We start from the raw sequence: 13539 nt of genomic DNA on the forward strand, positions 1-13539 counted from the left end.
TCAGACAGTCTGCGATGTAATGTAATTTCAGAAGAATAGAAAAGAAAGCTTCCCACAAACACGATGAAAAATTACTGTCATTCACTTAGCGTCAAAGCAAGTTATAAATTACGGCATGCGTTTGTTTTACCTTTTTCATAGGTGGCTGAAGCGCCCCCTATAGTTTTTTGGAGTTGCGAATTATCGGTAGTCAGACTGTACCTACGTTTAATCTTTAGTTTAAAATAATCTTGACAAAAAGTAGAGGTATGAATGCTGTCACGGTATGAATGCAGACATGGAAGATATTTTTTTCCATTTGATGGGGCTGCTTAATTACCGGTTCTGTCCTTTAGCACAACTAGTGCAATTATTAATGCGTGGAAGTAAATGACACAGATAATTTTGACACCCAGTTCCTTACCTGATGGTAAGTACCTTTGATCCCAAACTGATCTAGGGACTTTAATTTGGCTGTGGATACTCAAAGCCAAACGAATACGCAAGGGATCTTTAATGAAGCAGAACCATTCGACAGGTTCATTGACGATTTTCTGCAAGTCAAAAATATACCGATTAGTCACTTGGACGCAGGTCAGAGCCCTGGCACAAAGGTGTAAGAGGTCAATGCCTTGCCACCTAGCTGACTTCAAACATAAAAATGCGTTGAAAGCATTTACGTTGTTTCCGAAAAAAAAAGAGTATTTTTCATCTAATAATAAAGTATTTTTGCGAATATTTATATTCTAATGTCTCAGAGACATGGAAAAATATAATCTAAAAATAATTGCACTCGTTAACTTATAAAATAATTTTTGAAATTAGGAGACCCATATGTCTAATGGTTCTTAAAAGGTTACACAATCACATTGCCTCTTTTAGATGAGAGAGAGACAGAGAGGGAGAGAGATGAACTCAAAGATGAAAAATAAGTCTTTTGACTTATTTTAAGTTCAGCTGATGAATTTCATTTTAGAAGTTCACCAACTTAATTAATGTGGGAATATAACTTCTTCATTTCTATATTTTTGATAAGGAACTAAATTTTGATCAAAGCTTACTTTCTGATAGCTTTTGATGAAACTGCTCGATTCCCACAAAACTTTGTTTATTCTCTGGAATACGTTTGTCTCCTGCGTAATTATTTTCAAATTTGAGCAGATTTTTGTTCAACTTTGATAGGTTCAAGAAAAACATTATATTATGATCTACGGGTAAATTTAAATCATACATGAATGGATCTCTGAAAGGGTTTGCTTCCATCTATCTTTATCTATCTTCTTCGAAACAAAACTCTTTGAAAGAATATATAACGCAGTTAATTCTGTTTAAACGATTTCTCTGTTTAATTGCAATTTTTTGCAATCTTGGACTCTTCACTGCAGTTTTACAAAAATTCTGTTTCAGGATTTATTATACTTCAGGACGATGTTTTGTTGTTGAATAGAAAGTCAACTGCAAGAAAAAAAATTGTTCGATGATTTCCTGACTCTCTTTTTTTTTATCATTTAAGATATTTCACACTTTTATCTCGTCGAAGTTTAAACTTTTAATCCTAAAAAAAATCATTTTGATTTTGTACCCAACAAAAAGAACAAACTGAAAAACTGCATAACATTTATTTTTTTAATTTTATAAGATTTAAAAAAAATGGCAAACGACAACTTCGTAGTGACTAATGTAATTAATTTTTCGGCTGTATGATTTTTCAAATTAAAACTTTTTTTCCCACTCAAAATTCAAAACTATTTTATTTTAACTATATAAATACGGCAGTGAGAAACAAAGAAATGTTAAGTGGCGAAATTAAAAATTTGGAGATATCCAGTATACATGGTAGGTGAACCTCTCCTCTGTCTTGGGGCAAGAGAAGGTGCTGGTAGTCCTGGTAGTTGCTGCTGTAGAGCATGATTTAGAAAATAATTTCAATGAAAGCCTACCTAAGAGCTAATCTTTAAACGCGTTTTACTCAAAACTTGAAAATGTCTACTTGCATCCCTTTCTTTTGCCCCCCTCACTGCCTCATATATTTATGTCAGGTGTGCTATCTCTTTTCAGATTTAAATTAAATAATGCGGTACGAGGGACATATTTTTCTCTAATATTGCAATTCTTAGAGAAGATTCATAGAGCGGAATGGTTAAGTATGATAAAATTTCAAGTGGTTAAGTAAAATTAAATTAACGAGGTTTTTTATTTCAATTTAATTCTAATAAAATTAAATGCTGCATGCGATTGTTTAAGCATAGGACATCAAGTCTTGCCTAGACTTAATGTACAGTTTAACTTAAAAAAGAACAAACCAATGGATTATCTGCTTACTTCATTTCAATAAGTTGCCATTACGACATCTATTTGAGTCTATATGGATCATTCTTCAAAAATTATAACTTTTCTATCACACGCCATTTACTGAAAAACTTTTAAGAAACAATTCATTTAACAATGCTTTTTAGTTTCATCAAAAATATATCTATTTAAACCTGCCAACAATTTTTTAATAATAATTTTTATTTTAGTATATTTTTGATTGACAACATGTGAATTCTCACCTCCATGGCATGTCACACATCTGGTGTGACTGTTTATGTTGCTTAATAACTTGTTTAATTAAAAGTACACTTATTTATTGATTGTTCCTTTCACAAGTGTCTCAAATACTAATTGTTTAGGTACATTATTTTTTTAGTATTGTGTTTTAGTTCGTTTTAGTAGCATAAGGAGTCATGTCACACAATAAATTCTCACCTCCGTTACCTAAAAACAAAATGTCATTCCTCATTAACACGTGGCAGTAATGACATCAAATTTTATTTTCAAGGGAGCCTCTTTGTTTATTTTCAGCAATAGTTGATGTTGTGAGATTTTTGTCGAAAAACAAGAAGATAGATTTTGCTTTAAAAACTTAGTATGGTTATTCTGACTTCTCATCTCCGTGAATATGAATTTTAGGGATGTAAATTAATGTAAAAAAAGAAGTGAACGCGTTTTCATATGGTTAACATGTGCAGATTGTAGCAACGAAGAAAAAAAATTTCCCTGAAAAAGGTATCTATTAGGCCTATATTAATGAAAAATTCCTACCTCCGTGACAGACCTTATCAATGTCATTATTTCTGAAATGAAAATAAATGATGGAGGTTAAATACATCAATAATAGGCATTCTACCAAAGTTATAACTTGCCAGTATATCCTCAAATTTACTAAATACTATTTTTTAACATACATTTGAAACTACTAATTTAGCCGTACTTTACTTAAGAGAACTTAATATTACATTTCCACTAATCATTGAAATAGCTGTTTGTTTGCACAATTAACAAAATGACTGATTGTATAGGGTCTGGTGGGGTAAAGTGGTCATAAAATCGTAGGTTTTTAACTTACGTGTATAATAAATACAATAAATTCTTTAAATACTTCAATTTTTTTGTTATTATTTTACATTGCATTATTAAAGAACACGTACATTGAATTTCAGGAAAAAAAATATTGGTTTAAGTAGTTTTATAACATTTTCATTTCCCTTTGTATTTATGACCACTTTACCCCATGGGGTGGGGGAAAGTGGTCATAGCATGGGGTAAAGTGGTCATAGTTAAAAACAGCTACAAAACTGTTACAAATAACCCTATTATTTGTATATTTTGGTTGTTTTTATAGTTACAAGTACATGTACGAGTATATGCGGGTATGCACGAGTATATACGTGTCGTTTAAACAAGAGTAAACATGTTCATATATGAATAAATACATGTATACATCAGATACATGCATGCATGTGCCTACTCAAGTATATTCGTGTATACACGAGCATATAAGCATGTATACGTGATTGGATACAGGAGTGTATACGTGTCTACACGAGTATATACGAGTCACGTGTATATGCGAGTATATACGCGCAAAACGAACATCATTTGCGTGTTTGCACATGTATCTCGAGTATATATGTGCATACCTGAGTTTCTGAGTATATATGTGTATAGTCGACGCATATACGCATATATAAGTGTACATAGATACACTACTGGCCATTAAAATTGCTACACCAAGAAGAAATTGCCAGAATGAAGTTAAATTTTACATACGTGATAATAAAATTGACATTAGAAAGTGATTACAAAATTAAAGCAAATTGATCATTTATGGTTGGAAAAATCTCGAATAAATGGAGGTTTAAGTACCCTGTTAAGCCACCTCTAGCGTGAATGTACGATGTACTTGAAGCGAAACAATCGGGCATTGAGACATAACAGTCTCCTACGATATCCTGCGTCATCTCGTACCACAGTTGCTGTAAACGTACCACTAATTCGATCAAACTCATACGTGTTAGCACTCACGACGGGGCTCCCAGGAAATATTTTTTAACATTACAATGCTCGGTCAAACACAGCAAGGGTGTAAAGGGATTTCCTCTTCCGCATTATCACTTTCTCTGGTCTGCGTGATGCTCTGGTCTGCGATTTGTGACTTGTCACAAATTGAGCGTATCTGGGATCACTTGAGACGGTAAATTGGACAGCCTGTTTATTTGATCAAATTAGTGGCGCGTTTACAGCAACTGTGGTACGAGAAGACGTAAGACATCGTACGAAACTGCTGTACCTCAATGCTCGACCGTATCGGTTCTTAAATTCCAACTAAAGGTGGCGCAACAGGGTACTTAAACCTCCATTCATGTGAGATTTTTCCAGTAATAAATGATCATTTTGCTTTCATTTTGTAATCGTTTTCTAGTGTCAATGTTGCCATCACGTGTGCAAAATTTTGTTTCATTCAGATTATTCCTTCTTGGTGTAGCAATTTTAACGGCCAGTAGTGTACTTACATACATATACGGGTATACACGAGTTAATTCGTGGATATATCCAGTGCGTGTTTGGTACGTGCCTACTCACGTACATATATATATATGTGGAAGCAAGAGTATATACGTATGCTTACGTGTAAACACGATTATATACTTGTTAGACGTATATACGTACATTTACGTGTAAACATCAGTACAAGTATCCACGTATATCTACGAGTATATCCGCTAATATACATGTATGCTTACATAGTGAATCCAAGATCTTGGGCAAAATCTAAGTGGTGTGAAAGGGGAGGATAAGAAGCAAAGAATCGTAAGGAACTTATGGTCGTTGACGCGCTACATGCACACAAAGCCAGAAATCGATGGAATGAAAACAGGTCACACATTTGTTACACAAAGATGATTTTACCCGACATTTTAGTTCTTAAGAAATATTTAGACAGTTGTTAAAAAGTAAGGTCTGTAGTAGCTCTAATACACGCATCGCAACAAAGGCGCAGCGACTGATGAAAGTTTTTCAAGAGTCTCGTAATTGCAACAGAGTGATTACGACGCATGTATTACAGATGCCGGCCGCAAGTTTCATCAATGACTTAAAACTTTCATAAGTCGTTGTGTAAAATTGTCTTTTTTTGTAATAAATTTGGGACCTGTTTTGCATTCATTAGTTTCTGGCTTTGCATGCATGTAGCGCGTCAGCGTTTAGTTTGTGGCCATATGTTTCTTAAGATTCTTACTTCTTATCCTCCTCTCTAACACCTTTTAAAAATTTGCCCAAGAGTTTAAACTCACCCTGCATGCATGTATATCATATGCTAGTATGTAAGTGTCAGCTCGAGCATGTACGTGTATATACGTCGTGTCTACCTGAGTATATAAGTGTTAGTATATGTACGAGTATAAGCGGGTATATACGTGTATAGTCGAATGTATATCTGTATAGATAAAAAATACTACGAGATACCCAAATACGTGTTTATTGGTGCATTTATGTGAATACGTATATATACGTGCCTACAGGAGTATATGCGTATGCATGTGCATATACTCATATATTTAACCTTGTTTACTGTAAAAACAATACATATTAAGTGAAATTAATATTTAATTGATACCTGCCTTATACTTAAAGATTAAGTGATTTTAAAAGAACAATATTCGTTAAACCTAATATTATGACCACTTTACCCCATCTTACTAAAATTGTTCTAAAAAATTATTCAAAAGAGATTCAGCTAACTGCTAATGAGTATGAGTTCTTGAGACATGTAGGAAGCTTCCTATGCAGTCAATCTGTTCATAATTCAAACAAACAAAATTTCCCAAGGAAGTTAAAAAAGGTGTTTATATTTTTAAAAAATTCATAATCACTCAAAATATTTTTTTTTACCAAATAAAATTTTGCCAGTTGTAAAATTTTGTATTCAAAATGTAGTTTCTAACTGCACTACTCTAAAATAAAATTTTCACATTCATTCGAACATTTGTTTTTAAGGTATAACCATTTATTTGAATTATGACCACTTTACCCCATTGACCACTTTCCCCCACCAGACCCTATTAAATTGGTCTTGATTTTTAAATGTTAAAAGTTTTTTTCTTTTTTATTTCCGTGAACAAGGCATATTTTATTTATTATTATTTTTTTTAATTTATGGGTAAAATAATTGGAACTTAACTGGGCCATTGTTTATGGTTACTTCTTGTGGGTAATACTTTCATGTAAGAATTTAAAAAAAAAAGAAAACAGAAGGTTTCGAAATTGAAAATATTTGCGTTCAAAAGTTATGCTTTCTGGAGGATGACCCATATACGGCAAGTCAACTGGTCCTACATTTTACACTGGAAACATTGGACGAAACCTCAAAGGCTGCGAAAAGCTTCCAACTGTCGCTTTTGACAGTACTGAATGCGAGCTGGCAAACATTGATCCAACCACCCTCAGTGGAGATCAGAAATACCTGTTAGTCATTTGCACAGCCACTATAGCTCTGGCTTTTGTTAACCAGGTCTAGCTAACCGGAAACACAGAATTTAGCCCTACAGATAACAACTGCCAGTTGAATTCTGAGGTTATATTTATCTACGCCAGACCCATCAAATGAGTTTGCTAACTTTGGATGCATTCATTCTAAGAGCCTACGCACCATCATCGTTCCGAATTAAAATTCATCATTCGTAAAGGATGGAGCTAGACACCTGTGGCATGTCATCAGCTCATCTTAGTACTTGCCTAAAAAGTATCGTTACCTAATTGAACCAGTTATTTCTCACAGCGCGTACTTTGCTGCCCCAAAAATCTTCTTTTTGCAATGTTAACTGATGAGGGATGCCAACTCTTGCAGGCCGGCGGATTATCAAGGCAAGGAAAATGAGCTCAAGGGGAAACTGTTTGCAGATTTGTTATTCCTGCTATTAACTTTAGAGCTACAGACTATATATATTTTATTGACTGGAAAGCTTCTTATGGAAAATCTCCTCCAGTTCTCAAAGAGAGCAGTTCTAAAAAACTTCTGAAGATGATACAGGACGGTATGTCAATGGACTAGTGGGACTTTTTAAAATTTCCCTCACTCACACAAGTAGTTGAGCAGATTGTGAAACTAGTCACTGCAGCCTCCAGTAAAACAGTTATGCCGTAGAACAGAGATATATTAATTAGAGCGACACCAGAATATAGAAAATACATGACATCATTAGAGACCAAAAATGATGATTAGCATTTTTTCATTTGTATGTTTGAAAGATAAAATAAAACTTCTGGTCTTATTTAAATGAGGTAAGTGATTTATATTTAAAAATTTGCCTTGGGCAGTTAACAGTTAGACAGCAAAGTATCAAAATGCGTCAAAATTTCCAAAATTTGGTACCGATGAGGAGGTGCAAGATATTAACTTATCATTGTAATTTTTTTATGTTTAAAGTTGTTGAAATAAGCAACTTTTAAGCGCTACCCCAGAAGGATTGACAATATCTTTTATTATTTATTAATTTTTGAAATTTAATCATTTTTAGTCCAATTTTCGAAATTTTCAGCCCACTGCCGCGGCAGAAGATATCAATCTAGAAATTTAAGTTTTCTCACACACTTGAATGATTGCAGTTCACAACTTTTCCGCACTACCGCTAAAAGATCTGGGAAATTTCGATTTTTTCGATGCGCCCTAATATGTAATCAAAAAACAATACTCTTTTAATTAAATATTCTCAAATATTGTCCCAGTTTTCCTTCATGTGCGACCCATACTTCCCTTACGCTAAGTAGATGTGGGAAAAATAAAGGAGTGGGGAGTGGGGGTTGTAAAAAGTAAGTGGGATTATTTTAAAATATGGAAGTAAAATCAAGTTTTTTGTACTTTCTGTGTTTTTATGTTTCTTATATAGCTTAAAAATATACTATTCAATTTTTATTCACTGTTCTTTTGTTAAATTTAAATTAGAAAAGTAAAGCAAAAACTGAAATGTCTCCCTACCCCTCAAAACTCTCAAGTGATTAAAATCTGTGCTTATAAAGCACATTCACGCTTAGCGAAATCCTTTTCGTACATGTTTATTACGCAATATGCTTAACGTAATTATGTAGAAACTCGTTCTTTCTTCAAGAGCTGGAATTCCATAGGGAGTTAATCGAATCAAAAGTTACGTGTAAGCAAAGTAAATTGGTTCATTTGATTACTGTTATCTTTGACTGTCCTATTTCATAGTAAAAATCCGCAAAAATAATCTTTTGTTAGCGTATTCATTACTAATTGGACACTTTTACTAAGTAGCGATGAAACTAAAATCCAAAATTTCCTTTGTAATACCATTTCATTTCGTGAAAAATTCTTTTGTAGCTAAAATTTAAATTACTGTCCAAAGTTTAAATTTCTTCGTGTGATAACAATAACTACATCATAGCAATTGGGCCTTAAATAAAACAATGATTACTGTCTTTTGTTTTTGTCTTAATAATAAGTAATCTAATCTTTGATGCAATGCACATCACAAAATAGTTGCTTAAAATATACAGAATATTGCGATGGATACATTCATTTATCTATTTTTAAAATTGCAAAGAAAATTTTTCTTTTATGAAATGATGCTTCTTTTCGTTAAATTAGTCCTTAAACTGCGTATTCATTGCTCAAAGGGTAGATAATTTGCGTCAAAGATAAATTTTTCCTACTTTAAAAAAGAGATTCTTCATAACAGCGAAATTTTTGCTTTAATATGGTACAAATTTAATTTGATCTGTTTCCTATGTTTGCAGTTTTAACACTTTTTAATAAGTAATCACAACTCTTAGCTGATATATTGATAAAGACGATAACATCAACTGAAAGATAGCGAACCACACGATTGAAAATTTGACTTACACATTTGTACATATATTTGTTATTATTATTTTTTTTTTTTAAACCCTTTAAATATTTCGTAACTTTGGTTTCTTTAAAGAAACTTAGAAATAATATTGTGCCAACAGAAAGTCCGTTTGTTCTCCAAAAGAGGGTTAAAGTGTGTGCGTGTGTGTGTGCGGTTTTTTTTTTTTTTTTTTTTGATACTTTACTCCATTCCCATCACTCAAATACATTTAGTGGTCTCGGTGTTAATCAACGTAATAATTAAAAAACAACTATTTTTTTCCGAAAAAATTACAAAGTTGAGCGAATTTGAAAACAGTTTTTAAATTACTTAAAAATTAAGTCAAGAAAGGTTGTTTAAGGTTCTGTTATTGCGCCACTTCAAACTATTTAATATATTTGACTTTAAAAAACGTAATTAAAAAAAACTGAAAAACCTTGTGCTACCACTCGCCAGGTAGCGTAATGCAGTACGTTTTCTACTGTTAATTTAAAAAAAAATACGTATACTGTACACAGCAAGTTAAGTCATTCAAAAATTATGAAGTTACTGTTTAAGAGCTACAGAGGTGTGAAAATTAATAGAATAATTGTAATTTTGTCCAGTATTTCTTGAATAATATTGTATATACTTGATAATTCATAAAGTATAATTTTTTTTCGTTATTCCAATCATTTTTTCACTCCTTTAGAGTAGTTTTGGGGACATTACTTTTTTAAATGTTCGCATTTATGAAATAGAAAAACATTTTATCTAAACTAATGAAATTGTTTGCATTGCCTAAATAATGTGTTTGATTAACTATTCAATTTAAAACAAAATTTAAAACGGTCTGCTTACTGTGCGAGTATTTTATATTCTTTTTTTGAGTTAGCATCAGTATTATTTTATTCTTAAAGAAATTCTTTTCGCGGCTTTAGTTATTTTATAATCGGTATCATTTTTTTCCCTTTTGTTAAAGAACTATTGCGTAATCACGAGTGAAGTAAGTAAATCGGAATCTTCTGAAGAACAAAGGAGATGTTTTCATACATTAAGGTTTCTTTTCTGCTTTAATGTTGCACTATTTTTATTAAAATAACTTATTCTTCATCCCATTTCTGACGAGGCAAAACATTACCCTAAATATTAGGATGACTTTACTAGGCTAATATTCTCTATCAATGAATTTAATAATCATTATATTTCTTAATTTTGGTTAACTATGTAATATTTTAACAGTTTTTCTTCCGTTTCATATCAACAAATGCAATAATAATAATAATAATAATAATAATTAAAATGCGAGTCAGGCAGTATAAAATAGAGAAGTTGTGGATCAAATTTAGCTTGAATGACAGCAGTATTTCAACCTTATATTACAAATGTTCCTGTTTTTCAGAGTTTTTCGTCTTAAATTTATAAATGTTCTTGAAATTGTTACTTTAGGTTTTCGTTACATTTCTTTATAAAACGTTGACGAACAGATCCTATTAAAATGCTTTTACAAGCTAGGTAGTAGGCTTGGTAGTAGGTACTAGGTAGTAGGTACTAGGCTAGCCCCTACGTTCTATTTATGTTTTATTTACGCGTAAAGTATGATGAAACTTTATCTCTTGCATAATTGGAGAGTTGGTATCCTAAAGTCGTTAAATTATATATATATATATATATATATATATATATATATATATATATATATATATATATATATATATATATATATATATATATATATATATATATATAAACTATATTAACTTATCATTCAAAGTACGAGTCATCATGTTCTACTATCTTGAATCATCTTTCAGCCAGTTTTTTAATACCGTGGCTGTAACAATATTTTTTCGTTCATAATTATAATGATAGTCATATTAATCATAATATTTAATGTATTGTTTAATAACCATCTTGCTGCAGTAATGTGGTTCACCAAAACTTCCTTTCGAGTACAACGTATTCGTTTTTTATCGGCTGCGCTATGGCTTAACTCGAACTCGCAAACGATCACTTTTTCACCAAGTTTAATGGCTCCTTTTAAATACGCCAGCTGCGCATAGCTCAAACATATTGTGATAAACAAATTTAAATACCAACTTTTTGTTGGTTCTTTTCCGCACTTCAAGCACATGCGCACCCGTCTACAGTACGTTGCGAAAATTCATATGAATCATTATTGCAAAACTTATGACTCATAATAGTATTTTCGGTGTACATGAACCTTCTATATCGTTATAAGAAAAGCGAAACTATCCAACATGAGCTGAATTCTGAAAACAATTAAACGAAAAAATGTAAAGTTACATGAAAGTTGATTTTTATCTGTTGTGTTACATCATAGAGATTTTCTTTCTCAAGTTAATCTAGTTTAATGTGACAGGGGCACATTGAAGTGTTTCCGGTTTGAAAAAAAAAAAACTCTTTGAAATATGTGTATTAAAATAAATAAATATACAAATCTGAGGTATTTTTTTTAATGAATTTTGTTTATCAATATAAGACTGTATAGACTCCATGTACATTTCTAGTTATTTAATGCTACGACCGCTGTCGTGAGTAGCCCATCAAATTAGTTTTCAATACTTTATTTTCTATGTAATAAAACTTATTACCACTATTTATCATTTTTAACAACCTCATCGCAGTCAGCCTTTGTCACTTCACAGCATAAAGCTTTTCTCAAAATTTTTCATTTCTTGCAGCTTATTTCCTATAATTTCCAATTAGCTGCAGAAAAATATTCCAATATACACACATAAATTCCATACTTCGTATATTAGTTCTTATAAACATCTAAGAGATTAATGAAAAAGTAGATAGCTTTTATATCGTTTATAAGAAACTGATTCGCATGGGAAAGAACCAGGAAATAATTATGAAAAGTTGTCTGAATAATTCCCATCTCAAAATCAACCTTTTAAAACAGAATTTCGAATTTTTGTTATTCCTGCTTTTCATTTTTGAAACCAGCAGTTGTTATATTGTCATGGGGAAGAGGGTATTTCAAACGCTCGATGAAAGTTATTTAGAATAAGAGCAGATAGAGTGGAATGGAAAATCAAAATATTTCCAGACAGGGTTGACGGATTCTTCGAAAATTAATCAGAGCAGGGAAAGGTTATTGAACTTGTATGAAAGATTTTAAATGTTCCATAAGCATGGATTCTAAGATTTAAGTTTCAGTTTTGTTTGGTTCTCAGATGTAGTCTTAAAAATTCAACTTGAACGTTTTGGAAGTTGCTTGAGCTTTTAGCTACAATGTTTTTCATTTTTATAAGAGAAAATTATATTGTTCTAGTGTGATTCTTGTCCACTACCAAAATATTAGTTTGCAGTTAAGCGTTTCTTTGTTCTTTCTTTTAAAAAAATATTGTTGAAACGCATTTATTAACAATCACGAATTGCTTATTGGTTTCACTTGACCGTTGAACGCTGCCCTCGTCCTTTGATTTCATTTTTCTACTCTTATAACACAGACGTCCATGTGCCTCGGAATCGGATTATTTATCAACGACCCTTCTGGACAATCCTTTTTACGTGAAAACAGTATCCAGCAAACAACATCCCACTTAAATTCAAAAAACATTAAATTAAACAATAAATAAATAAAAATTTTAAAAATTAAACCAATGAAAATCTTGGGATTAATATTTTAGTCGGATATGTAATCTGACACCCGCTTTTGTTTGAATTAAAACAATTCGATAGGAAGTTTTTAAAAAAGTGAATTATATAGAAAAATAAAGAATATTTTATCAAAAAAATTTCAATAAAAAAATTGCTAAAAAAGTGCCAAAAGTAAATGCATTTGCTGTTGATGAGGCGTCATGTTCTTTTCAGATATAAATTTCGATTGCTGCTCTTAGAGTGTGATCTCATTAGAGCAGAGAATGAATTCCGTTGGTTGGATCAAAGTTCGAAATGAATCGATAAGGGAATTCCATAAACCAGAAAATAATACGGATGAAAGAATTTTAATTAAAGCACTTGAGAGCGCCTAGAAACTTACATTCTTAACCTGGCGGAATTAAACAATTTTAGGTGATTAAGAACCTGTAGTAAGACTTCAAATAAAATTTGAAATGATAAATGTCGAGCCAAATAATATGCATTATGCTAAAACATGTACGTTTTTTTAATTAAAATTTTTTTTAATAACAATTTACACGGATCAAATGAATAAATAAGCTGCAATATTGCCTAACGATTTTCTCTATAGTTGGGGGAAACCTAACATGATAGCGTAATAATTCTATAATTAGGATCTGCGTGGCCTTCACACTGCTGCCAGGACCGCGCGAAAGTGGAAACCCGCTAAGATGACTAGAAAATGAGCTAGAAGCAATTAAAAGTTAGTGACAATTCATTTTTATTTGCTTTCTCACGCGACATAGTTAGCGTGAAGAAATTG

Source organism: Uloborus diversus, chromosome 4 (assembly GCF_026930045.1).
Source record: "Uloborus diversus isolate 005 chromosome 4, Udiv.v.3.1, whole genome shotgun sequence".
In the NCBI taxonomy this organism is placed as follows: Eukaryota; Metazoa; Arthropoda; class Arachnida; order Araneae; family Uloboridae; genus Uloborus; species Uloborus diversus.